Raw genomic sequence first — 27,185 nt, 5'->3', positions numbered from 1 at the left:
GTCATAATCAGACAGTGGTTTTGGCACGTAAAACCCTCAATATTTAATTTAATTTGCTGTATGAAAGACCGAATCTTTTAAAGGAAATCGCTCATTCGACAAATTGTGTGGTGAACGTGTAAAACATAGGTTCATCCTGCACTTCTAGTCGACAACGTGCTAGTATGGCTTTCTGGGAGGGCAATCCGTATGGAAAAAAAACGGGAACTGGTTGTAATTTGAACGCTGTTCTGTATGATTTCGCCTCAAAGTAACTTTTATAAAACCAAAGTTGTACAGCCTACGTACATAAGTGATGTAATGTGTTACTCATTCGTCATAGCAGTAATCGTGCAGTGTGCTTTTATTCGCTTTCTAACCAGTTTCTCAAGAGCGTTTGTGACGAGACCCAAGCGTGCGCAAAAGAACTAAATACTTTGGAGCTTCAGGTAAGCCCTCGCGAATGCGTAGGCCATAGTGAACAGCATTTGTTGAGTAAATACAGATATGAAACACTGGTGGAAGTACTGCAAGGGGTTCATATTTCCATATTTCCAATGGGTGCAACTCCGTGGAACCTGATTAGGCTCGGTTTCTTTAGTCCAAATTAAGACATAAATTAAGCTTTACTTCTGAAAGAACCTGTATGGGCTGAATGACAGCTATGATGAATGTACCAGATGTTTTCTAGAATTCTGAGAGAACCAAAAATCTCCTGCCGCAGATACCGCAATTTTATTACCTGAAGTAGATCACTCAAACATATGGGCGTTATTTGCGTGAGTAAACAATGCTTACACTTTGTTGTTTCGTCATTTTTTATTAGCTAGCGATTTAGCTCATTACCTTAAGGTACGCTAGGAGAGTGCCGACTTGAGCTCGGTGGTACGGCATTAAGGAAACGGAAAAAGGGTACACAGTGAAGGGGACATGCATACAGCGTTCCGTGTGTCCCTTCACTGTGTTCTCTGTTCGCGTGCGGTTATACGCCTATTTCGAAAAAAAAAGGCCTGGCGCATGTAGCAATTGCAAACTTAATCAGGTCAGTTGACAGCCGCCATGTAATATCATTTTGAAACTTTTATCGGTTTCGAGCTAGTCACTGCCACACCTGCAACATAAATGTTCTGTTTTTCTACATACGCACCACTTCGGGAGAACGCCCAATGTGCCGGCGACCACATTTGACGTGGGACATTGGTGTTCTGCGGCAATTTTGGATAGTTGTTTACCGTAGTGTTCTTTGTAATGTTTGAGCGAAGTAGCACACATTCATTGCAGAAGTCGAAGGAAACAACTGAAATTTTAGCAGAAAGGCTCATGCATAACGCCGCTCATGGTGGGATGCACGAGCTTATTCGGACCAGACGGTACCTGTTGTTGGCGTTTCTTGCTACACATTAAAAAATATAAACACCGCAACGGGAAAACTTTTCTAAGATTACGCACGCACCTAATTATGTTCTCTCATATTATTGTCTGACGCTTTGTTGCAGGCAATCATGCCGTGCGCGCGGAAGAAACTTTGGGCCATCTGGGTAGGTTACTACCAAAATTTTTTCTTTTTTTTTGTGTGTCAGAGGCTAAAATGCAGCATGAGCAGCTGCTGTTCTCGCAATGTGAGAGGCATTTACCCATTTAACACCGAAAAAAATGAACTAATTTAACCGGCCGCGCTGGTTTGTGCAAGCCTGTTAACATACATTTAACTTGCCTTGAACTTGACATAATTGCAGCACAATGCTTTCCTATGGCAGAAAATGAGCCTGTGATAGTATTGTCAGGAAAATGGCCCCCTTTATTCCTGACTGAAGGATATTTGTGTTCAAAATTTCCGCACATTCATGGAACCGCTACGGTAGGTTACCGGGTATGCCGTTGCGCTGCTGAGCTCGACGGAGTTCTTTCAATGTTGTCAATATGCAAAAGCGCTCGTGTACTAAAGTGTAATGCACGGTAAAGAATCCCCGGTATTCAAAATAACAACGGAATCCCTCGCTACGTTGGGCCTCGTAATATGATTGTGATTTTAGCAAGTAAAGCAGCAAAATGAATTTCGGTAACAACAATTTGTTTTAAGCCGAGCCCCACCAAAGATCTTTCTTGTATACGCACATCACGCAGTCGTCATCGCGCAAGACTGTAAGATGGTGATAATTTGCCTACCGAATGTTTAGGATGCAAGGCATAGCAAGGTTCGGTTTATAAAAACAATTGTCCTCTTCTATTTGTGTTGTTGTGGCAGTGTGAATGTGTAGGCGTCATTTGTTTGATCACTGATCGAGTCGTTCTGTGACAATATTCCTGACACCGGGGACATCGAGGTGAGTCGTAAAGATGACACTTTTTGAAGCGTGTTTCTGTGAAACTAAGTTGGCGATTATGGAGGACGACGTTGCCAATAGGTGACGGTTACAGCGTGATTGAGGGCTAGCGTAAACATCACCCCCGGAGTCTACCAGGTTGATACCAGGCGTCATAAGCAGTGGGTGGCCAATTAAGAAAGTTTCGGTGTTGCCAATAAAGCGTCTCAATTTTACTGGTATCCAACGGAAACCTCAATCACTTTCGCGTATTGCGGCGCTATGTTCTTTCTTTCTGGTTCGGTTTCTGTGGCCGCGAACGTTCCCACAACGTCGGAAAACCGACGACAGAGCACAAAGCGTCCTGAGCAGATCTATGGTGTAGCAACTCGCGAAGGAACAGCATGGCGAAAACTTTCCGTTTCCCAGCGAACGGCAGGCAAGCACGCCTTTTCTGCAGTCGTTATGACGGAAAAGAGAGCTATCCTTATGAAAACAGCTATAAGAAGAAAGAAAATATATTTCTTGATTTATGTCTAGTGAATATCCTTTTGGTTTGGCGGGACACATTTTGCTGCAGTGTTGTAAAGAACTGAAGCTACCTGTTTGCGATTGCTCATGAGCCGATTGATGCTAGCTCAGGAGCAGATAGAAATTTCGCCTCGTTATATGTTAGCGGTTGTTGGTCATTTTTTCAGCAATAGAAAACTTCAGAATTTATATTTACGAAAGGTACTTTAATGATTGCTGCACGAACTTGTTAGACTGGAGAAGATTGCGTTGACCAGTTTTTTGTTGTGACATCACCAGCTTTGAATGCTTATGACCAAGCAAGAAGCTAATAAAATTGAATTACATAGCAGTCACCGTTTACGTTTAAATTAAAATAAGAAATTGGAGCTACCTGCGTGACGACCGAGGTGCTCTTCACTTTTCAACCTGTGCTCAGAAGCAGGTAATTGTTTTGTAGCTTCTTCATACTCTCAAGTTTGGTACATACTGCTTGGAAAGCTGGCGGCTCTATATACGAAGTGTCTATCGACTGCCAGGGTCCCAGAAAACGAAGAATTCAAACATAATACTAATCCACAAGGAAGACGTTAAAGAAATAAAATATTATAGGTCCATTAGCTTACTCCCAGTATTATATAAAAATATTCATCAAAATATTCAGCAATAGAATAAGGGAAACACTGTACTTTAGTCAACCAAAGGAACAGGCTGACTTCAGGAAGGAATACTCTACAATGCATCACATCCATGCAATCAATCAGGTAATCGAGGTATTCACAGCATACAGTCAGTCTCTCTACATGGCTTTCATAGATTACGAATAGGCATTTGATTCAGTAGTGATACCAGCACGCACAGAGGCATTACGTAATGAAGGAGTACAGAAGGCTTACGTTAATATCTACAGATTCCACAGCTACCTTAATTCTCCAGAAAACAGTAGTGTGAAGAAGAAGACGCGCCTCGCGGCACAGACACATCGCCAACGCGCGGCTCGGCTCCGCTCGCGCTGTTGATTACTGTCGCCTTTTTTAGACAGTGCTTCGGGCTGTCTCGCCGTTCCCGGTCGCTGCGCTTTTGCCTTAGGAGCCGCCAATAAACCTCTTCTCAATTGGTGGAGGTGCTGGGACTCAAACCCCGTCGCTTGTAACCCTGGAGCTGCGATCAAGAACGCTATCGCCCGCCATGACCGACAGCTCATCCCAAACGGCGCCGACGCCACAGTCCGTCACTTGCACCGGCGTTGCACGACAACGCGACCCCAAGATCTTCAGCGGTGCAGACGACGAAGACGTAGAAGACTGGTTGGCGTCATATGAACGGGTGAGCGCGCACAACAAGTGGGATGATCCAGCGAAGTTAACCCACGTCATCTTTTATCTGGCTGGTGTTGCCCAACTCTGGTTTCACAACCAGGAAAGTGACTTACGTGACTTAGAAGATATCTATAAAGAAAGGGGTCCGACAAGGAGACACACTCTCTCCAATGTTATTCACTGCCTGCTAGAAAGATGTACTCAAACAATTAAACTGCGAATGCTTAATAGTGAGGATCAGTGGCGAATATGTCAGCAACCTTCGATTTGCAGATGACATTGTCTGGTTCAGCAACAATAGGCACGAGCTACAAGAAATGGTCGAGGGTCTTAACAGAGAGTGTCTAAAAGTGGGGTTTAAGGTTAATATCCAGAAGAGAAAGATAATGATCAATAGTCGGGCAAGGAAGCGATGAATAGAGCGAAGGAACGATGGAACAAAGAATCTTAGGCGTAACGTTAAGAACCGGCAGAGAACGGTGTGGATATAAGAGCTAACGGGCATACCCGATATTCTAATTGATAGCAAAAGAAAAAAAATCGAGGTGGGGAGGTCATGCATTGCGTAGGTTAGGTAACCGGTGAACCATTAGGGCTACAGAATGGATGCTAAGAGAAGGGAAGCGCAGTCGAGGATGGCAGAAGACTAGCTGAAATCGGAAAACACACACACCAGAGGCTATGTGTGTCACCAAACGACTGACGAATGAGACAGAAAGGTAAGAGAAGTTAGCGAAATAATGTTAACTACGGGGGAAGCACTAGAGAAGTTGAGGTATCTTGCTAGCCCATAGTTCTACCAACTCTTGTGGAGCCAAGTGGCACTCCATTGTTAAAGGAGGAAGCCAAGGATATGGAGAAATGTTTTCTGGAATACTTTGGCGTGATCCGTCACTTGCGCGGCGTGAACGTTGTATTGCAAGATAAGTTAAACAGCAGTCTATCCTACGAAATGTTTTGCTCTGAAAAGTGTTGCATAGACCTGATGGAGCAGGTCTGATACGCAGGGCTTTTGCTGCACATAAGTCACACCAATCTGGATCTCAAGAAAGCAGCGTTAGGGAAAGTCTGGAGCAATAAGAAAGCTCGAGAAGCTTGGAAATTACGAAAAAAAATGCTTCACTGATATCTTATTCTTTTTGTCGCTCCAATAGTTCTTAGGACGGTTTCAGGAGCAGCCTATATTTACAAAATATTCAGTCATTTGCATGAACGGCGTGCAGCGTTATCTTTGTGCAGACATTCAGTGCTCATGCGTTTGCACCCTCCTCTTTCAATTATCACATAGCTACCATACATGGATCTTGGGATGCTAGAATATCATTGAGCTTACTTCGACAAAGTTGTGCAACTACTTAGGTTACTCGGCACTCTTGCCTTCATTGGTTTGATTGATATGGATAAAGTGACAGGGCCCTCCTTTCCGCGAAGTCTCCAATAATCTTAAGTTTAAATACTTTCGCTTCTTTGTTTTGTCGACCCTAAAAGCCTCGTGACCGATAACCGCCAGCCAACGACTCAACTCGTAACGTAGCTCTGACACCTGTCCTATCTACTCTTCAAGCAGGTCGCACGAAGCTGAGCCTATGGGATCTGTAAAAGAAAGTGCATTGTGTACATTCTACGTGTTAAAGGAAGGTGTCGAAACGTTGAAACCAGAATCATAGTCAGCAGGTGGCCCTGATTGCATTAAATGCAGCCAATTTTTCTTACATTTTCAAATTTACCGTTTCTCGGCAAGAAACTCGGCGTTTTTTGTTGTTAGTTGACTTGGGAATGTTTCATTTATGCCTCGATGATAACAGAAGACACTGAAGTGCATTAAACATTTTAAGAACGATATGCACTATTCTCATGAGGAATTTCCTAATGAAAGATTGTTAGGAACGTTAAGCTCTGAATGAAGTTCTACTGGTCTTACGTGTGGTATCGCGAAACCAAACCCTATATGAAAAATGCTATTGTCATTTTCAATATAATTTTCTAAATATTTACCGCCACATCAGCATAACGCTACGCAGAAGTTTTGCTCGGTATAGCATGTTTTTTGGACAAGCAATTTCACCCGTTGTGTTTAACACAAAAGCAAGTTGTTTTTACTGGTATGCGAAAATGTTGATCTGCTTTTGATGATCTATATATTATTCACAGATAACTGTTGCCACAAAAACAGCTTTAGTAGGGTTGTATTGTGCGCAGAAAATGAACACGGCCTTTGTAGCAGTTTTCTGTCTATGAGAAATTGTAGGACGCTGTCTTATATAGGCATGATCGTAGTACAGAATGCGCCCATTTGTACTAAAAAAGTAAAGACACTCAGCTCTACATTATATTGTTGCGTATTGAATGCCTCGCTGTGTGATACGTTGCTAATAAAATTGACCGCAATTGCACTACTGTGAAGAGGAGGGGAGGCGAAGCTCGGTATCCGCGGCTCTTCGTTGTCGTAACGCCTCGGCTTTGCGCTTCCTAACGGCGGGGTCAGCACGTCGACGACGAGCGCTTTCTCGAGCGAGTTCCAGGCGACGTTCACCAAACACCGCCTCTTCTTCGGCCAAACGCAAGACTCACTGCCCTTCCTTCAACGCAATCTGTTCTTCGGCAGAACAAACCAAATGCGGCCTCCGCATCTGACTGCCGGGTCTGAACTGGTGGGAAACGTCGGGCGCGAGGCGAGCGAACACGCCATCACACCCTTTCTCTGCTCCGGGGCGAGGGGAAGCCTCTGATTGGCTGGCGCCTTGCGCTGCATCTAATTCTTCATGTATATAAAACACCGCTTTTAAGGGTGCATATGATTAACGGGCAGTAGCTGAAACGGTTAGCGTTGCGATCATGCAATGCGAGGGCACTGGTTCAAATCCCCAGCCCGAGAAGTAATTTTTATGCTCGCGCATCTTGGGTTGTTTTCGTACGGCAACACTAACACTGACACAGACGAGAGTGAGGCATTACAATCTACGCTTGGAAAAGCAGTGAATAAAGCACGTTTTTCTACCTGCTCACGTTCTGCCGAAACAAGATCGCTGCGTGCCACGGCGTGCTAGCTCGTCCATCTTGAAGAAAAAAAATATAAGTCTTCATACAAGTGCGTTTTGCACATGTGAGCATCAAAAATAAAGAGAAGCAGAAGCACGTTGCAAACCAGATGTGCAAGAGCAAACCAATCTAAAAAAAATAAATGCAAGCGGCGCAGGCTTCCGCTCGCACCTGCAGAGGAAGTCGTGCGCAGGCAACAAAAGGATGGCTTTTCACCCTCGCGCATAAGAAAAAACTTTTCGGGAGAACATGCTTGCTTTTTTCATTGTTTTTTTTTTGTCTTCCGGCCTACCAAATTTTTCCTACAAAGCACCGGAGAAGAATTTCGCGCCCGTGACAAAATCGCTGTTTACATGGGGGGTATACGAGTGACATAGACGTTTCAAAAGTATATCCGGCGCGACGGCCACTCCCTATGTGGCACGAGCGCGTCATTACAGCTGCATCCCCGCACGGTGACCGTCACTGAGCGATGGCGTTCACCGAGCGGTGATGGAATTAACGACGCACACGTGCCACATACGGAGTAAGGCTTGCGTCGGATATGCCCATGACACCTGGTAGCCATCCGTTAGACTCGAGGGATCTGTATACGCTGGGCCTCGTGTCCATAGGCCTCGCGTACTAGCTCTCAAGGCTTCGTCCTTTGAGCGAAACTGTAAACTGTTCAAGAATGCATATTTAGGGACTTGTATTTGCGAGCATGCAACGAAGCTACCACTGGTGCGTAAAATTCACGTTTCACTTTCGCGTTCTGGCTAATTCCTTTGAAAGAGATATCAATTTCTTTCGCATTCAAGTAGCCAAAATCGAAGCAGCGCAGAGTTTTCTAAATAAGAAAGAAGCACACAGATAAGCTTGGACGCTAATCAGCAGCGAGTGTCTCGAATCTGAAGCCTTGGCGCCTTTGGTGCCATATGAATGATTATCAGCAAGTTGCCTGCTAATAAGCCCACGGAATGCCTGCGGTTTAATGCGTGGTGCACAAACTTTGCAGCCGCCTATTGGTGGAGCATGAAAGTTATCAAGAAATGATAGCTCCAAAGGCAAATTGTGTTTTCAGCAGCTCTTATATCGACGTCGATTACTGTGTACCAACCTATGCTCCTGTTCCGAAAAGTTTACTTGTTCACTTTTGTTCATGTGTGCAACGAGAGAGAAGTTCCTTAACAGAATTGGTGAGGCGCGGCTTAACACGAAGTATCTAGGGTTCACTTTACTGTCCCTTCACAACTCAGGCGAAAAGAGGTAAGTGCCTTCGCCTCGCCTTTTCTCTCAATCTTTTCTTTTTCGCATTTTCTGAATGTCTGCTTGGTATGAAATGATGTTCGGTGTTGCGGATAGCTGTTTTGTTCTGAAGAGCCAGTATTGTTTTCCGATAATCGCAGTGGTGTGTTCCCTGCCTGAGTGAGCCTCGCTAACCCTTGCAGATACAGGCAAAAGTAAGGCCACTGGTCATTTTAGAGCTACTCAGTTTCTCAGACGAAGATTGTGACTGAATGTTAGAAGTCTGTGTATACGTTTCTGCGACATTTTTTATTCGTGTTACATTGATGGAGGTGCTGGGCTTATGTGCATGCCTAACAGTCCCACGGACAAGTGTGCGTGACTACCTACGCCCACCACCTACTCAACTTGAGAGTGCGTTCTTTCTGAATAAAGTGCGAGTGTCTCGCTGTTAAGTTGATGGTCACTAAATTTGGAGCGCTTTTGGCTACCCGTTTTTTTGTCAACGCGGATCGCCATGGCCCCTGAGGGCTCTTGTGAATAAATATCCGAAAGCCTATTTTGTTTGGCACCATGAATTAAAAATGATCTCTGGTTAGTTTAAAAGTTTGCCTGCTGGCTTAATGACGTCAACTGCTTGTCCAGTAACTCCACCGATCCAGCTGAAGTCAGCGGACGGGATTCCCACGCATATCTCCCAGCCTAACTGATTTTCTCAATAATGATACAGAACAGCTAAAAGAAGAGTTAAGATATTCAACGATCGAGGGCTTGGTTATAGTCACCTGAATCGCGCTCTGCGACGTTCGCTTCAGGCGAGTACATTATGTACCGGCGCAACATGGCTTCTTGTTGCCGTAATTTCCTGCTGGCCCTCCCAGATTCTCTCCAGGCTACTGTTCATGAGCAGCTCCACAGGACACCTTGTTGCAAGTGGTACAGGTGTACCGCCTGCTATGGTACAGGTCTACCTTAGCACAAGGCACCTTGGTACCAATCATTCCTACAACGGAGACCAACGTCGGAATTACTGGTCAGACCTTTACAGCTTCGTGCAACGTTTTCTCGCTTCTCCTGATATCAGCCACTGGAGTTGGCGCGCTTCGCAGGCTCTGAAGATTGCCAGCAGCCTACACAGGTTTTTGGGCTACTTCATGCCATCGACAGAGATGCACAAGCGTTCGTCCGTGTCGGCGTGCAGCTTGATGACTCTTTCGCGACATCAGTGTCCCGAATCAAGTGGTTAGCCATAGCAGCATACTACGCGAAGCGCTATGCGGTGTAACACGCTACGCACATTCACTGCTCACCATGTCCGGTGTATACGTTGCAAGTATGGACAGCTGGGCTAGTTGGTTATGATTAGCATTATGAAACATAGTTCCAGCGCACATTTGGACAAGGACGAAGAGAGAAAGACAACACGAACGCCGGACTTCAACTGACGTAGCCGCCGTAGCAGCCGTAGTACTCCAAGACGAGATACCTTTCAATGACACACCTCACTAGCTGGTCACAAACAGTAACCACTACTTCCTGTCGCAAGTCGTCGAAGAGAATCTTCGTTCCTGCTCCACAGAACGCCGACACACAGCTCCCGATCTCGCACAAACCGACTGACGAAATTAACAATTTTATTTTACCTTGTGAGAGATGATGATGTCTATGTAAAGAAGCGTTGAATATGGGCTGCAACATGGTTCCCGCGGTCGAAGGGGCTGCAAGACTTCATGGTGATGCTGAAGGAAACAAAACATAGTTTAATACTCACCAGTGCTTGAAATAGTGTTTAGTTAATAAATTGTTTTTGCGTATCGTTGCCGCCATGCAATCTGGAAACCCTTTTGATCTTGTCAGAAACTTGTCGGAGATGATGATGTCTATGTAAAGAAACGTTCAATATGGGCTGCAACATGGAAAAAAAAACATAGTTTAATACTCACCAGTGCTCTAAATAGTGTTAAGTAAATTTTTTTGCGTGTCGGTGCCGCCATGCGCTCATGAAACCTTTTCGACCTCGGGCACCGTTCTGTAACTCATTTTGAACACGAATCTGCATTTTGGCCTATCGTTGCAATTGAGATAGCCTAATGCCTCTTGTGTAAGTGACCCTCGCATTAAAATTTGCCTTCACAGCAATACCTGTGTCCCCCCTTCTAGCTTTTTCGTCAGCTATCCCATATGCAGTTTGGCACCACTTTTTTCCGGTGCCACAACATAACTCTGAATATGGCACAGAAGCATGCCACATGTCCACAGTAGCACGCCTGGTGAGATCACCTGCAATCGACTCAGAGTGCTACAAGAATCACAAATGACCAAGACGAGAAGAAAGGGGGTTAACCGAGGGGCCCGATTTTCATTAGTCATATCATCGGAAGCCAACAAACACAGACACCAACGTCAACATAGGGGGAAAAAGTTGTGCTTAATAAATTGAATGAAGAAACGATAAATTAATGGAAATTAAAGTGGATGAAAATACAACTTGCCGCAGGTGGGAACCGAACCCACAACCTTCGCATTTCGCGTGCGATGCTCTACCAATTGAGCTACCGCGGCGCTGTTTCCCCATCCACTTTCTTGGCCAAGACGACATTCACCACCTGAACTTTCAGATATCTCTTGCAACTCTAGCTCTTATGCCGTGTTCTTATCCCTGCGCCGGTACACATGAGAAGCTGCTTTCACGCTACACCGTCCCTTACAAGGTTTTTCAAGGTTAAGCAAAGTGAACTACGTAACTTGGCCTGCTGAAAGAAAATAATCGAATGATCTTCCCTGTTACAGGTGTTGTATGCCGTTCAAAATTGTTCACTTAGGGTATTTGCAGGGCATTCTAGCAAACTTCAGATGACGCTCCAGCAGCTATAAAAAATAGTTATGATCCAATGCGAAGTGCAGTCACCGGCGGAGGAAAGTGAACTAGAACATATGACGAGCTACTTGCCTGACTACGTGCGTACCACGTTGCGCGTCTGCCAGTGTATATATATATATATATATAGACGGTATGTATATTGTTACGTCCAAGCGCGTAAAATGGACGCGGGGACCAAGAAGAAAAGAGGAAAACGAAGACTGTGCAGCAGCCATTTCTGTTGTTCGTAGCCTGCCGTTCCTGCTCTCGCACGCCTAAATAAACCCTTCCCCCGTGCTTGTAACAAATTGGTGGAGGTGCGGGGTAGACATTCTTCTTAGTCACTGCGTGTAATCTTCGATAATCGGCGCAAAATCTCCAGTTACTGTCTTTCTTTCTGACGAGTATGACCGGAGCTGCCCAGGGACTCGAGGACTCCTGTATTATCCCATTTTTTATCATGTCACTCACTTGTTCCCCGATTATCTTGCGCTTGTTAGGCGACACGCGATAAGGCTTTTGCCTGATCGGGTGCGCAGATCCCGTATCGATAGTAGGGCGTGTTCGTGACTCGGGGATCGAGAACGCTTTGTCCGGCTGCGCAAAGTCAAACACTGACAGATGCTTAGAAAGCGTATCCACCAAGGTATGGCGCTCCGTTGTGCTGAGCGACTTTTTATCATAGACAGAAGCTTTTTGTCTGAGTCGTGGCGAAGGTCAGCAGGTTCACACGGCGAGTCTGTTAGTACGGCTACGGACGAAGACGTGTATTCTGTAAAGCAGGCGAGTTTCAAGCCGTGTGGAAGCAGGACAGGTTCTGCCGCGCAGTTGGCCGTCCACAAGCCATCACGCCTGTTGCGGATGGATACCACACAGTGAGGGACAAAAACGTTCTTCTTCACACAATTCAGATGCATTGGCTCTACGGAGGCATCGAAACTGTCTGGAACTTCACCGCGACATACAACCGACACGCACACAAAGGTGGACGCAGGCACAACAGTATCTGCAGATACACAAAGTTAACCTTGACTGCAAGTCTCCTCTAAGAGCCCGGACGAAACATGGCCATCGACGCAAACTTCCCCCGTGCGACAATCGATGGTCGCACCACACTGTCGCAGAAAGTCGATGCCCAAAATCACTTCGTGCGTTGATCGGGGAATAACTACAAATTCCGTCGCGAAAACTCCACCAGCCAGGGACACTTCAGCAGTGCACACACAAACAGGTGCAACGACTCGCTGCTCACTCCCCAAAACGTTGCAGCCTGGTCCCACAGAAATACAACTTTGCGCCCCAACCAACCTTTCAAACCGAGACTCATTACGGATACAGTTGCTCCGGTATCCACTAAAGCCATTGTAGAAACACCATCAACAAGTACATGCACTTTGTTCTTAATCATAGCAACTGCAGGGGGCATTTCTGTCGATAGCACGTGTCGAGCGACTTCACCACCATCGGCCGCGCTAGCTAGTTTTCCGGTTTTGAAGGCGAGGCGGAGCGGCGCACTGGCGATGGCGATTGACGTAAATGCGGTGCACGAGAAGATGGCGGTGGCGTCAAACTCCTGTAAGATGCCGGCGAGCGGCTCCGAAAGCTTCTCTGCCAGTAATCGTTGCTGGGAGGGACGCCAGCTGACCAAGAGGTGTTGTACGGCTGTTGGGTTGTCCTCATAGGAGGTGTGGTCCTTGTTGAAGACCCGGATCGACCATTCCACGGCGTTGGGCGACGATTGCAAAAGCTCGCTATGTGGCCCGCGACACCGCATTGGAAACACACCGGCAGATGCCGCAAATTTCAATGTTCTTCCATGTAGTCACGCATGTTGTTGTCGACTGCATATGCTTTCCATGTATGTTGCGTCCGATCACAAGAACTGGGGTGAAGTTCTACCGTTTATTACTTACGCATACAACACCGCCAAGCACGAGACAACCGGCTACAGCCCCTTCTTCCTTCTATATGCTCGGCCGCCCTGGTATACTCTCGACACTGTTCTCCCTTTTTACCACCACGACAATCCTACGGTCGCCGATACGCTATGCCTCGCTGAAGAGGCTCGGAGACTTGCGCGTCTGCGGACTTTGGCATCACAAGAAAACTCAAAAGCCCGCTACGACGCACGACATCGGCCTCTTACATATCATCCTGGTGATCTAGTTTGGCTTTGGACTCCCACAAGGAAGCGCGGTTTGTGCCAAAAGCTGCTGGCAAACTACGATGGAACGTATTTTGTCATCGACAAAGTCAGCGAAGTGAACTATACTCTCGCGCGCCTCACGAACCCTGGTAGACGTTCTGCTAGGAAACAAGTCGCGCATGTCGCACGGTTGAAATCATGCACGCCACGACAAGCTAGTTGACTCGCCCAGTGGGCTTTGTCGGCGAGGAGAGGTATGTTACGTCCAAGCGCTGTTGGGAATCGCACCGCTGGCACGAGTTGTTGGAACCTCAGTGCTGACGCCCGTTATTGCAAATGGGTCGCAAGCCCCAAGGGTAGCGTTGGCCTGGCGGCCTGGGGCACTGGAAGCATCCGAAGGTCTCGGCAAAGCATGAGTCGACTGGTAACAGAACAACTGGTTTATTCTAACATCGCAAAAGAGCGGGCGGTCAGGTCGACCGAAGTGAGAGACGGGAGAGCACGTAACTCGACAGAAGAAATCGGAGCCTCTCTCTCGGCGTCCGGGGGCAGCTGCTCTTATAGTCTCGGAGTTGAGGGCGAGAAGGAACGCCTCGTCACTGGCGCACGTGACGGCGCCACGGACACGCTGAGAGACAGGTTGAGACAAGTGTAGTGACGCATCGCCAGGCCGGCGCCGTGGTCAGACCTCCTCGCTTCACTCTTGGGGAGCTCCTCTCCCCGGCTGCCGCGCTTTGACAAGCGTGGGCACACACACACACACGCACACACGAAGACACGTGGCACTGAAACACGCCTGGACGCGCTTGGCGGGGAGGCGTATCGGCGGCGCTGAACGGGCCAAAATGTCCGCCGCTTTGAACGAAGCCCCGGCGTCCGTTGCATCCGCGCCGGCTATACCGCGCGTCGTAGGCGAAACGTAACAGACCGCCCCGCCGGGGGAAGGAGATCCCGATGGTCAGGGGACTGCATCCGCTGTCCGGAGGGATGTCGCTCGATGATGCACATAACCGAAGTCGGGCGTCCGTCGGCGTTTCTTGAGCGCAGCGCACGGAGAAGGCCTCGTTCTCTCGTTCAGGTTCACACAGGACACTGCAATGTGACTTCGGGAGAGTTGACATTTTTGTTCTCGTTCCCGGCAAGCGTTAGAACTACGCCGAAAGTCAACCGCTCAGTCAGCAAGCACGGCACAACCCTCACTAAGCCCTGCCAGGCTCTTTCCCCTTTTATACTACTGCCTAGTTCCTTACAGTAGTTTAGCAGCACTCAGAACGCGTCCATAAATCGGAAAATTGCACTAGAAAGCACATCATCACTTTGAAACACTACACAAAAGCAATATGTTAAAAATCCTGCCTCAGGAAGAAAAACATCAGTAACAAACAATTTTGAGGCTGATTCCCACGTTAGGGGCTTCGACTTAAGCCATCGGCGTTACCGTTGAGACTCCCCTTTTTGTAACGCACCTCAAAGGAATATTGTTGCAAAGCGAGGCTCCAGCGCAGGAGGCGGCCATTTTTGGGAGAGATGGTCTGCAGCCATTGGAGAGGGCAGTGATCCGTCTCGAAGCATGCGAAGCGGAGATCGCAGCGAGCGACCGTACACTAGCTCAGCTGGCGAAAACCCCGTAGCCGCAGGCGGCGCGGTCCTCAATGCAAACATCACCCCAGGCAGACACAGCTCCCAGTCAGTTTGTTGTTCAAACCACAATGCTCTCAACACGCGCTTCATGACGGAGTGGAGCTTCTCAACGGAATTCGACTGTGGGTGGTACACTGAGCTGTCTAACAGCTTTACCCCACACCTTTCGAGAAAGGCTGTCGTCAAAGCGCTAGTAAACACTGTGCCCTGATCTGATTGGATTTCCGCAGGAAAACCAACTCGCGCAAATATGGACAGTAGTGCATTGACTATCTCAACTGAGCTTAGTTCTTTAAGCGGCACTGCTTCAGGGAACTTTGTCGCTGGGCAGATCACAGTCAAAATGTGTCTGTACCCCGTGGCTGTTACCGGCAGAGGTCCCACTGTATCAATAACGAGCCGTCTAAAAGGCTCCGTAATGATAGGTACCAACTTCAACGGCGCCCTCGATTTGTCCCCTGGTTTGCCCACCCGCTGACAGGTGTCACATGTCTTCACAAAGTGGTCTGCGTCCCGAAAACACCCTGGCCAATAGTACTCTTGCAAGAGACGGTCCTTAGTTTTCTTCACTCCTAGGTGTCCGGACCACGAACCCCCATGCGACAAGCGCAACAGATCCTGACGGTAGCACTGAGGCACGATCAGCTGATCGAACTCCACTCCTCTGCGGTCTAGATACTTTCGGTACAGGACCCCACCTCTTTCCACAAAGCGAGCATTTTTCTTGGCGATACCTTCCTTGACAGTGCAGCGGATGTTTTCTAGGCTGCCATCCTTCTTTTGCTCGGCTATCAAAGCCGACCGGCTGACTTTTAGCAACCTATTAAGTCCATCTGACGTAGGCGCGATGAGCAAATCTGCAGATAGCTCTTCTAACTTTCCCGCATCGGGAATTTCCTCTCCAGTATCTGGTGCCTTTAACGCTACAGGCTCAATTTTATTCAGTTCGGGCGTGCTCTGAATACCAGCTTGCTGCGCTTCTGACTCTTTCTCATTGTTCGACAACGTCGGCCCCGCAACTACTGCCTTTGCAGCGAGCTCCCGAACCTTCGATCTGGTTAAGGCCTGAACGCTAGCCTCACCAAACAAAAGCCCCTTCTCGCGCAGGAGGTGATCGGACCTGTTCGAAAATAGGTACGGGTACTGGGGGGGCAGCATAGATGACACTGCGGCCTCCGTCTCAAGCGCTCCGAAAGGTCCTTCAATAAGCACTTTTGCTACGGGCAGACACACGCTATGAGCTTCCACGGCTTGCTTGATCCATGCGCACTCGCCCGTGAACATATCGGGTTCTACGTAAGAGGGGTGAACTACATCCATTGTAGCTGCGGAATCGCGAAGCACTCGGCACTCTTTCCCGTTCACGAGGAGGTCTCGCATGTAAGGCTCGAGAAGCTTCATGTTCTCGTCAGTGCTGCATAAAGACAAAAACACGACTTTTGTTTTTGTTTCTGGACACTGCGCCGAAAAGTGACCCGGCTTCTGGCACGTATAACAAACGCGCGCTTGCCTCGTCTCGAACCGCTTTCTGCGTTCGGCTTCGGTTGCCGCCGTCTCCTTACGTTCGGTCGGACTGCTTTCACTCGCATCCGCACTACGTGTGTCCCCCTTTGCTCTCATGGGCGTGAACTTTGGCCTCTCAAACTTGGAGCCAAATTCACCCTTTTGACCGTCCTTAGCTCCGCGAGCCCGACGCGTCACAAACTCCTCGGCTAGCTCAGCGGCTCTAGCCACCGTACTAACGTCTGGCCTATCCAAGACCCAGTACCGCACGTTCTCAGGTAACCGACTATAAAACTGTTCTAGCCCGAAACACTGCAGAACTTTCTCGTGGTCACCAAACGCTTTCTCTTCTTTGAGCCACTCCTGCATGTTTGACATAAGCCTGTAGGCAAACTCTGTATATGACTCACTTTTGCCTTTCTCATTTTCCCGAAACTTCCGACGGAACGCCTCCGCGGACAGCCTGTACTTTTTTAGCAGACTCGATTTCACTTGGTCGAAATCCTCTGCCTCCTCTCTCTTCAAGCGAGCGACTACGTCGGCCGCCTCGCCGGGTAACAAAGTGAGCAAGCGCTGTGGCCACGTTTCCCGAGAGAACCCCTGCTTCTCGCACGTTCGCTCAAAGTTAACCAGGAACAAACCAATGTCCTCTCCAAGCTTAAACGGCCGCATCAGGTCAGTCATTTTGAACGATACTCGTTCTCCTGCACCGTGTGCCTGACTTCCATTACGAGCGCGTTCCATCTCTACCTCGAGACGCTTCATTTCCAAAGCGTGTTGACGGTCGCGCTCTGCTTTTTCTTTTTGTTCTTTTCGTTCGCGCTCCTGTTTCTGTTCTTTAAGTTCGCGCTCCTGTTTCTCTTTTTTCTCTTTAAGTTCGAGCTCATGTCTTTTTGCCCGCTCCTCAATGGTCTCAAGGCATTCCGACAGCTCGTCATCCTCAGCTTCTAACTCGAGAATAGCCCTTAGCAGTTCTGGTTTTCTGAGTTTGTCTGAGACATCCAGACCCAACTCTCTTGCAAGCTCCAGCAATATCGGTTTGCGCAACGACTTCAAATCCATGGCTGCTCTGAATGCTGCTTTCTCTACTGCCTACTATTGTCTTGCCGCAATGTAACCCGGCAGCAACGACAACCACAATTACCAGCTCTGTTTCTGACACTAACAAAAGCCTGGCAAAACTCAGTAGAAGAAAGTCCCGCACTCACCAAACCTCGCAGCCAAGAATTCAGCGCAGTCGTTCCGCTGCAGGCAACCAGTCATCACACAGGGCTCGTTGCACTGCTCCCGGATGGTCGTTGTGCTGCTCAGCATACAGTCAACTGCATCTCTTCGCTGCTGGCCTCCGTTGTCGCGATCTCACCGCTGGCAACCAGCTGTTAGAATCGCACCGCTGGCACGAGTTGTTGGAACCTCAGCGCTGACGCCCGTTATTGCAAATGGGTCGCAAGCCCCAAGGGTAGCGTTGGCCTGGCGGCCTGGGGCACTGGAAGCATCCGAAGGTCTCGGCAAATCATGAGTCGACTGGTAACAGAACAACTGGTTTATTCTAACATCGCAAAAGAGCGGGCGGTCAGGTCGACCGAAGTGAGAGACGGGAGAGCACGTAACTCGATAGAAGAAATCGGAGCCTCTCTCTCGGCGTCCGGGGGCAGCTGCTCTTATAGTCTCGGAGTTGAGGGCGAGAAGGAACGCCTCGTCACTGGTGCACGTGACGACGCCACGGACACGCTGAGAGACAGGTTGAGACGAGTGTAGTGACGCATCGCCAGGCCGGCGCCGTGGTCAGACCTCCTCGCTTCACTCTTGGGGAGCTCCTCTCCCCGGCTGCCGCGCTTTGACAAGCGTGGGCACACACACACACACGCACACACGAAGACACGTGGCACTGAAACACGCCTGGACGCGCTTGGCGGGGAGGCGTATCGGCGGCGCTGAACGGGCCAAAATGTCCGCCGCTTTGAACGAAGCCCCGGCGTCCGTTGCATCCGCGCCGGCTATACCGCGCGTCGTAGGCGAAACGTAACAGCGCGTAAAAGGGACGCGGGGATCAAGAAGAGAAGAGAAGAGGAAAACGAAGACTGTGCAGCAGCCATTCCTGTTGTTCGTAGCCTGCCGTTCCTGCTCTCACACGCCTAAATAAACCCTTCCCCCCGTGCTTGTAACAATATATATATATATATATATATATATATATATATATATATATATATATATATATATATATATATATATATATATATATATATATATATATATATAGGTCGTATATATGTTTCTGCAATAGTCTTCCATCCCATGTCATCATACATGCAAAGGAAACGTGTATTCAAGAGTGCAGTCACTGCAGAGAGTTTTGTTCTCTAAAACGTGCACAGGCTTTAATTGCATGTTTACGGAAACATTTTCTTGTGTCTTCCCTGTTTGCAATATGGTGCTTCCTCGAGCTGCAAACCTAATACTCCCTTTACCTGTAAAACAATCTATTTTTTTCCATTCCTACAGCAAGACACCCTATCTTATGACATGAAGACAAGAAAGATTGTAGACAAGTTTGTGGTAAGTACTGAGAAAGAGTCCAATGTATCTTCTTGTATTCATGGGGAGCATTATAGGTGCAGTTTGTTACGCACTGAGGTTACATGCATTTTTTTTTTATAATTCGGCAGTGTTTTTGGTACGTGTGGAGCCGCCATCCAGGCGGATTTCAGAAAGTGCTGGGTAAGAACTATCGGCGACGAGAAGGGCTACGAGATAAGTGGTGGACGCTGGGTTGTGTTGACGTGTATAAGGAGTAGAACGCGCTGTTCTCAAATTGCGGTCGGACAAGCTCTTGAACCATCGCAATCGTGGCTGGTGGTGGATTTGTAGGCATCGTGGAGACGGATGGTGAATAGGCTGCCTCAAAATCGTGGCGCACGATGTGGATTACACTGTTACACTGGCTGACGCTACTGATCCTTACCAGACGTTGTCCTTGCGGTATTGGGCGGACGCGCGATGTGCTGCGTGATATGGCGGCTCTTGTGCAAAGCGAGGGCATTCCTTTATAATGGCTTGGATAGTATAGGCTTGACAGAAAACAAGCAAGTGGGAAGCGGCACTAGCGATTTTTTTAGTATGTTAGCCACTTTTTTTTAGGCATCTTGCCATCTCCTCAGCGGCAAAGGCCAAAATGTCTTGTAATAATTAGTCATAAGGCTCTGTAGATGTCCGGACAAGCTTTGAAAAAGGCCTTTCTTGAGGCAACGCTGCGCCCAAGGAGGTCGCCAAAAAGATCGCGTATCTTTGAAAATATCTCGTCTAGGTAACTCGTCTTTATGCGTTTGGAACCACGTATGTAGGCATAATGGTTCTGTCCCAGCAATTATTAGTTCTGTTGCATGCATCAAGCTTCATTCATTCGTCGACGTCAGCCCCGTCCAGGCCGAAACACTTATCAGGATTTCGAGGAGAGCAAGCGTGGCAATTGGCGCAATCTCACGAGCCCTAGTCATTGCTAATGGGGTCTATTCACCGGGTGGCATGCTCACTGTAGCGACCACTGCAGAGCGCGGCGGCGTGAATGAGGATCACGCATGTCCATTAAAATGCTACGCGTGGAGAAACACAGAGAAGCAGACTGTGTAGTCTTTATGTAGAAGAGCAGGCTAGCCAGAAACCACGGTAGAAAGTTGCTCGCGCCAAGCGCCCAGAAGCATTGGGCGCAATCAAATATGGGATCATGTTAAGGCATCGGTGATGTAATGCTGTATACTTAAGTGTTCGCCAGATCACAGTGTCAAATCGCACTGCTAATTACATTGCATTTGTCCCTGGCTCTGACATTGTTGCAGCCGCAGAACGCAAGGTGCAAGTGGCTGCTTCCTATCTCGTTCTTAATAGCGCAATGTCACCGCAGTATATCACCATGGCGCGTAATAGCTTATTGACTCGCCCCGCCTCCGCCCCCCCCCCCCCGCAACAAAGCTATAAAGATTCCAGGGTCATTCAATGAAGCCGCAGGAAGAAGGGAAACGTGTGTTTCATTGGACAAAGGTGATGCATCAATAAAATAATGAATTGGTGGCCCGGCGACTAACCCACGCCACATTACACACAACCCGTTCGCAGTATGACGGCCTTCACGCGAAGCAGTAGTTAACAATGTGCAGTGATACTTTATGAGTATTGCTGGAGGACTGTGCGACGCAGCCTTTCACAGATGCGTTTTGCATGTGTGAAACTTAGTGGGTTATCTCCTGGTGAAATGGCGGCAACGAAAAAAATTTGTGGGGTAGTCACGAGTAGAATACAAGCAGAAGCACCAACCCGCGACGTCACAGCACCATCGAGAATGCAGGAGTCGATGTCGACGCGAAAAAAACGTCGGCGATAGAGACACGAGCCTGGCGAGCATGGTTTCTTACGTCCTTGCAAGGTCACGATGAGTCTCTTCCCCACTTTGGCAAGTGTATTAGCGACTACGTCGTGTGCTCGAGCAAGTCGCCATGCCAGACACTTTCAATAGATGTAGCCGAACCCGCCTCTGTAGCTGAGTCGTTAAAGCGACCTACTGCTAAGCATTCGGTCGCAGGCACATTTGGATGGGGATAAACGCAAAACTTGATTTGACCTAACGCTTTGAAAGTGCGCACTACCAACCGCAAGTACTCAAAATTAATCCGGAGACATGTATCATGAGGCGTTTCTCATAGCCACAGTGTTGTTTTGGGCCGTTAAACCTGCTGGTATAATTAATCCAGATTAGTCAGACTTTATCAAGCTAGCACGTAAGAGTACCCGAAAGGGCTTTAATCTGGAAACACACGTAAGCCCGGACAGCGTTCCTGACTTGGTTTGGTTACGCACGACGCCACAGCGCATTGTTACGGCGTAGCTGAGGCGTAGCTGACAAGCAAGAATATGCTGGACCCCCTCCAGTGGCAAAAGTATAAATCATTCACGAACGCAGGCGCCTCAGAAACAAACTTTCTAAAGTGAATGCTCCATGCCACGGAGACCTGGGGCCCTATAACGTAAAACTATTCCAATATGTTTCTATTCCAATTTCCTGACGTCAAATTTGCGTAACCACCGACGCAAGCACCGGGCGGTCACCCGCAGTGTTGTCTTAACAGACCAATCAAACACTCTCCTCGTTCATAGGAGGTCATAACATTGCCTACACTGAGCGGCTTGTCGTATCTAATTGGCTGACAAGAGGCGAGGAGCACGGTCAAGTGGAGAGGGATTCACTGGGGCAGAGCCACAGCACTGAAAATCGATAACCGGATGAAGAGGGTGGTGCCGGCGTCTGCGATTGGTCAGCTTTCCCTTACTTAGCTTGCGGTGGCTGGTCGAAAATCTCGGTGGCATGCAACGGAAGCTTAACAATGACGCTAAAACTGACCCTCAGGAAAGAAGAGTTGGCCGAATGGGGTGGTAAACATGCCGAAAGTGCTCGAAAACCTTACACGGCCACGCAAGAAGTTTTATTATACGCAAATACACCCATGCTCTACGGCAGGTGTGAGTAGCCAGCGTCTCAGTGATCGGCGGCAGCCATCTTTTATTCCTTTCGGAACGGGGCAACCTGCGGCTATTCCGAAGAAAATTCAGTTTTTTTCGGCATATTAATGCATCTTTATCGCGTACACGTCACTTTGACGCGGTGAGTTTGTGCGGTTTTGTGACGTCGCGTGACAGGCAGGTGAAGTGGGTGCAGCCCTAAAACTTTTTACCAATAGCCGAGGGCTAATGGCGAAAAGGGGTCAAATCAGAAATAACTGTTTTTCTTTTTTCTGTCAAATCACGCATAATCAGTGTGTACACATCATATCAGATGGGGAACTATCGCGGTTTTCGTGACGTCGCGTGAGAGACAGGTGAAGTGGGGGTGGTCGAAAAAAGCTTTTCACCAATCGTGGAGGGCTGATAGCAGAATTGGAATAGAAAAGTTTGGAATAGTTTTACGTTATAGCGCCACTGCACGGAAAACGGCATGCAACCGGCGCTGGCAATTTGAGCCGCATTTGGTACTTCACATGATTTCACTTTTCTCTTCACTCGGCACGACAACACAAGAATGCAAGAAAAATTGCCCCTCAAAGAATGATCAACTTCTTGAAATTTGTCATTATACATAGAGTCTGTTCATAGTCGTGATGTCGGCAACTTCACGTAAGGCAAGAAAATGGTGCATGAAATTCAGTCTAATGAAGAATATCATCTTTTTATTTCAGACCTGCACTGTTTCCACCGCTCCCAACGCCAAGGTAGCATGGCATCTCCTAAAGGTGGTATTGCGTGTGGCAGGCTAGATTTCCGGCCTGACCGAGGAATGTAAAGGTGACGGCACTATAATTTCGATTATGTTAAGTCAACGAGACTTACACAAATAAAGTTTCAGGAGCCTTGTGGGTAAAAAATGGCAAGGCGTATAGCATACATAAAAACGCGCGTTCCTTCTGGTTTTTTTGGCTGTAATAAAATGACAATACGGAAGATCATGCCAAGGGAAACTGGTTTGATTGCAACAATTACTGTTGCCTCGCTAGAAACTCTGTCGTAGCTGGATAGCGGCACCGATTGCTCAGTACCTCCTAAGCGGCTCATGAAGAAACCTTCAGAATATATGAGCTTCACTGAAGCAGACCATGACGAACCACTGATCATAATCGGCCCAGAAGCAGGCTGGTGATTTATTTTGCATAATAAACCTACATTTGCTGCACACGAAATCTAATGTCAGGCCTGCGGCACAATATAATAAAGGCCAAGTACAGCATGATGACCGACACCAAAGGTGCACCGGAAATCTACTGCCAACTCCGTTGGCGAGCGATTTCAAATATCTGCAACAATGCAGTAGGGGTGTCGTTCGTGTCTGAAAAAAAAAAAACGCCCTGGTTGCTGCTTCTATTCTCATATTTTCAGACTTATTTCTGTGAGGGCATCCTCCCTGCATTGTTCTCGAGCTAACAGCACCAGTGAATCGGCATTGTTGTTACATAGTCTAGTGCCTGCCACTACTGGCAGTTATTTGCTTTTGCCTACAGCATTTAGATGTTCACACATTGACGCAACGAACTTTCCGGGCGTTCTGATTCGCTGGAAGACATTGATCATGAAGATTCGCTATCAAATTAGCTTGATGTATGTTAAACGAAGAATGTTATTCATGAAACCCACTGAAGTATGGTCGGGGTAGGGCGGCTTTGCCGGAGCGAGCCGCATCACACTTTTAAGCTACTGAAGAGTGCGTGGCCCGTCTAGCCTATGTTGCGGGTGCCAACGCAGTACTTCATTCTCACGCACTAACAAATGTTCCTATTTTTCTCGTACTAGTCAACAAGATCCCCATTATCTATCAATACACCGTCTCTTTCTCGCAGCAGAGGAACTACCTGCAGATACTGGTGCCAGAACGAACGTTATTATGTTTTAAAACGGGTGATAATGTACCGGAGCCGCCACTTGATTTGTAGAGACGTAGGTCTCGTTGTTCTTCATGGAATTTAGCACATAATATTTACAGAATGGCTGCCAGTGATGGCTAAGTTAAAGAGCTTAATCAGCTTGGTGTATTAGAGCTCATTCTAAAAGCGCCTGAGCGTTTTTGCAACCCGCCTGATGGGAACGCGGCTTTCCTGGATAGAAATCGTCGCCGCGGCATCATGCTGAGATGCAGGCCGCTACTAAGTCATTGTGGCGATTTAAGAAGCGCACATATGACTGCATGTTGTAGTAATGCTGGTAACTCGCGCTGAGAATAACAGTGTTCTTGGTTTGCTGCTGGCACTTCTCCAAGTACTCGCATTACATTGTACTTATTTGCTCGTTGAATATTACGAATACTCCACAGCATGAACTTGGAAAACACAGCGCCAACAATGACTAGTTCCTACTTCAAGTATGCACCATCAACCGGAATGAATCTTGCACGTCCCGGCATCAACCCCCAAGGGCCATTGCGTAACCAGAGTTTTGGTGTGTTGCAACACCACGTACCGGACCACATGGGGGCTGGACCCTCCCGCGTCTAACCGTGCGCGGCTTAACCTAAAAGGGCATCCTTAGGGCTGAATTGATGCTGAGTGTGTGGACCTTAAAGGCCCCTTGGCGGAGGCAACACATCCCTTTGGCTTCGGCTTCACGTAGACGGCACCCCAGGATTGACCTAGCCGGGGGAAATCGGCAGTTGCCTTTTCCTCCCACTCCTTCTCCAACCTGCACCTTTCTCTCTCACTTTTAATACTTCCTGTCTTCACTTCTTTTACTTCGGATCTTCCTGTCAGCAAGGGCTAATCTTGTGTGGAAAAACGAACCTTGGCCTTACATATTTGGTTATAGCTGAAAAAAAAATAGTTGGCGTCCGCAGGACTTGTATTCTTCAAAGGCTTGAGGCGTCTTCTTTTTGGACTCCACTATGGCCGACTGGCGTTACTTCCAAAACTGAATATTTCCAATGCATAGTTCTTTTCCAAGACTTTCTAATTGCCCTCAGAAACGAGGGCGCACGGAATCAGTACATACATTTTTGGGCATACACACTGAAAACTTCTTCCGCTATCAAGGATTTCCTGGATTCTCAGAGCGGCACATATTGTGCCGCTCTGGGAATCCAGAAAAGAAAATGAGAATGATCTCCCTCTTCCCGTTTACAAATGTCAAACGAAAGAAAAAACCCACATGATTGGCCCAGGCAATAAGGCATCGACACTGGCAAGTGTCGACCTGCTCTTGAAACTTGATGACAAAAAAAAACATTATCAAGAACTAAGTAACCTAGTGTCTTTCGGGGATACACCAGATTCAGCGACCCCTCAGCACACCATGAACACCATTCGGGGCGTGATTTCTGCTGACGACTTGATGGAGATGACCGAGACTGAACTTCTGGAAGAACCTAAGGAGCAAAGTGTTATCAACGCAAAACGAATGAAAAGAAGGCGTGACAAGAAAGAAATCGACATCACGCACCTAATCCTTACATTCGCCCTAAAACCATCCAGGCAGGCTATGTTAAAATCCAAGTAAAGCCGTACATCCTCAACCCTCTCTGTAGGTACAAATGCCGAAGATTCGGCCACAGTTCGCAGAACTGCTGAGGCAGACGGACCTGTGCTAAGTGCAGTGCACACGAACATCTATCTGAATCATGTAAAAACGCCGTACACTGTATAAACTGCGATAGGGGAGCACGTCGCATGCTCGCGGTCCTGCCCATCTCAGAAAAGTTAGAAAATATCGGGGCAATTCAGGTAAAAGAGAACCTATCTTTGAAACAAGCATGAAGGCAGGTGCCGTAAATGACAAAAAAATAGATTTGTCGAAGTGGAGAGTGAGTGGGCAGCGTGAAAACGGCTTCCGGTTGCAGTGCTGCCCACACGTAGTGAGGCGACAGCAACGACACCCGCCCCCTTGGTGGCTACTTGCCAGCGCTATTACTTAATAAGAAGGAGCCGACGTATTATAGCGTTGCACACAATACCTACTTATCAACTGAGTTACGTACAGTAGCCAACACTCTTCTGCCGTACTTCGAATGGAGCGTTATTAAGAACTCTTACGGAGAGAGCGAGATGGAGGAAAGATAGGGAGGTTAACGAGAGGGTAGTTTCCAGTTTGCTACCCTGCGCTAGGGTGGGGGATATAGCGGTTAAGGAAGTGACCACTTCCTGGTAGCTTTAAATTTTGCAATACAGGATGAATACTCTCCTCATGTTCCTCGATGGAAGGTTATCTCGGCGAACTGGAAACTACTCCGAGGAGGTATACGTTTAGACAGGGAACACATTGCTGACATTAATATAGACAATGCTGTGGATTACTTGACATGTTTTTTTTATAGACGGTGCCACAAAATGCATCCAAGAAACGCACTGACTATGTAATAAACGCCGCACCCCACGATAAAATTACACATGTCAAAAGGCAAACAAACAGCAAAACAGCTTTGAGGGCTCCTACGTGACTGCCCAACTGCGAGAAGATCCTTAATTTTAAACAAGCAGCGCCGCAGGGCTGAAGAACACTTCGTCGAGCTAAGAGATATATTAGGGAAACGCGTATATACAGTATTAGTTCACACACTGTTAAGAAAAAGCTACGCAACCAGGTAAACAAACCAAAAGGCTGGCAGTCTTGTCCTCTACCCCTGGCAAATGCCCAAGGAAACAGCCCAGGTAATTAGGCAGATTTTCAAGGTGAGCACTTCGGACAATTCTCGAGTGCACTGCTCTACACAAACACCTTCCTGTTGTTCAAAGAATACACAGAGTGACCGCACCTCGAACGCAGTGATGGGAGAAATGAAATGTAGAGTCGCCCGCTCATTCTAGTTGAACTTGAGGCATCTCCGAATGGTTGAAAAAACTCGGCGCCAGGCAGTGACCGCAACAATTACGAAATGATCAAGTGCTTACACTAAGAAACTCTAAAAACGCTTGCTATGTGGGCAGCTGGATACATTCCACCTGATTGGAAAGAAGCTGGTATCTCCAACAAGGGAAGGACTTGCCGTCCCTAGCCAGTAGGTACAGACAAATAGCTCTGACATGCTCCCTGTGCAAGCTCTTCGAAAAATGATAGACCGGCGGCTAATGTGTTGCTTAGAACATAACAACATATTAGACTCCTTCCCATTTTGTTTCCGAGAAGGCAGGTCGACATCA

At 47.8% G+C, this 27,185-nt stretch overlaps 1 long non-coding RNA gene and 1 other non-coding gene across 2 annotated transcripts; one reads left to right on the top strand and one right to left on the bottom strand.

The window, feature by feature from the left end:
* Positions 1–360: 360 nt before the first annotated feature.
* LOC129383167 (uncharacterized) lies at positions 361–23,012 on the top strand. The gene is made up of 4 exons (XR_011893075.1): positions 361–428; positions 1,476–1,517; positions 19,033–19,086; positions 22,752–23,012. It is a non-coding gene; the product is annotated as an uncharacterized lncRNA (long non-coding RNA).
* Positions 10,867–10,939, bottom strand: TRNAS-CGA (transfer RNA serine (anticodon CGA)). Its single transcript has one exon. It is a non-coding gene; the product is annotated as a tRNA-Ser (tRNA).
* Positions 23,013–27,185: the final 4,173 nt, after the last annotated feature.

The sequence above is a fragment of the Dermacentor andersoni genome, chromosome 3 (assembly GCF_023375885.2).
Source record: "Dermacentor andersoni chromosome 3, qqDerAnde1_hic_scaffold, whole genome shotgun sequence".
NCBI classification, from domain to species: domain Eukaryota; kingdom Metazoa; phylum Arthropoda; class Arachnida; order Ixodida; family Ixodidae; genus Dermacentor; species Dermacentor andersoni.
The sequence above is the reverse complement of the archived record's forward strand: the minus strand, read 5'-3'. Positions and strand labels throughout refer to the sequence as shown.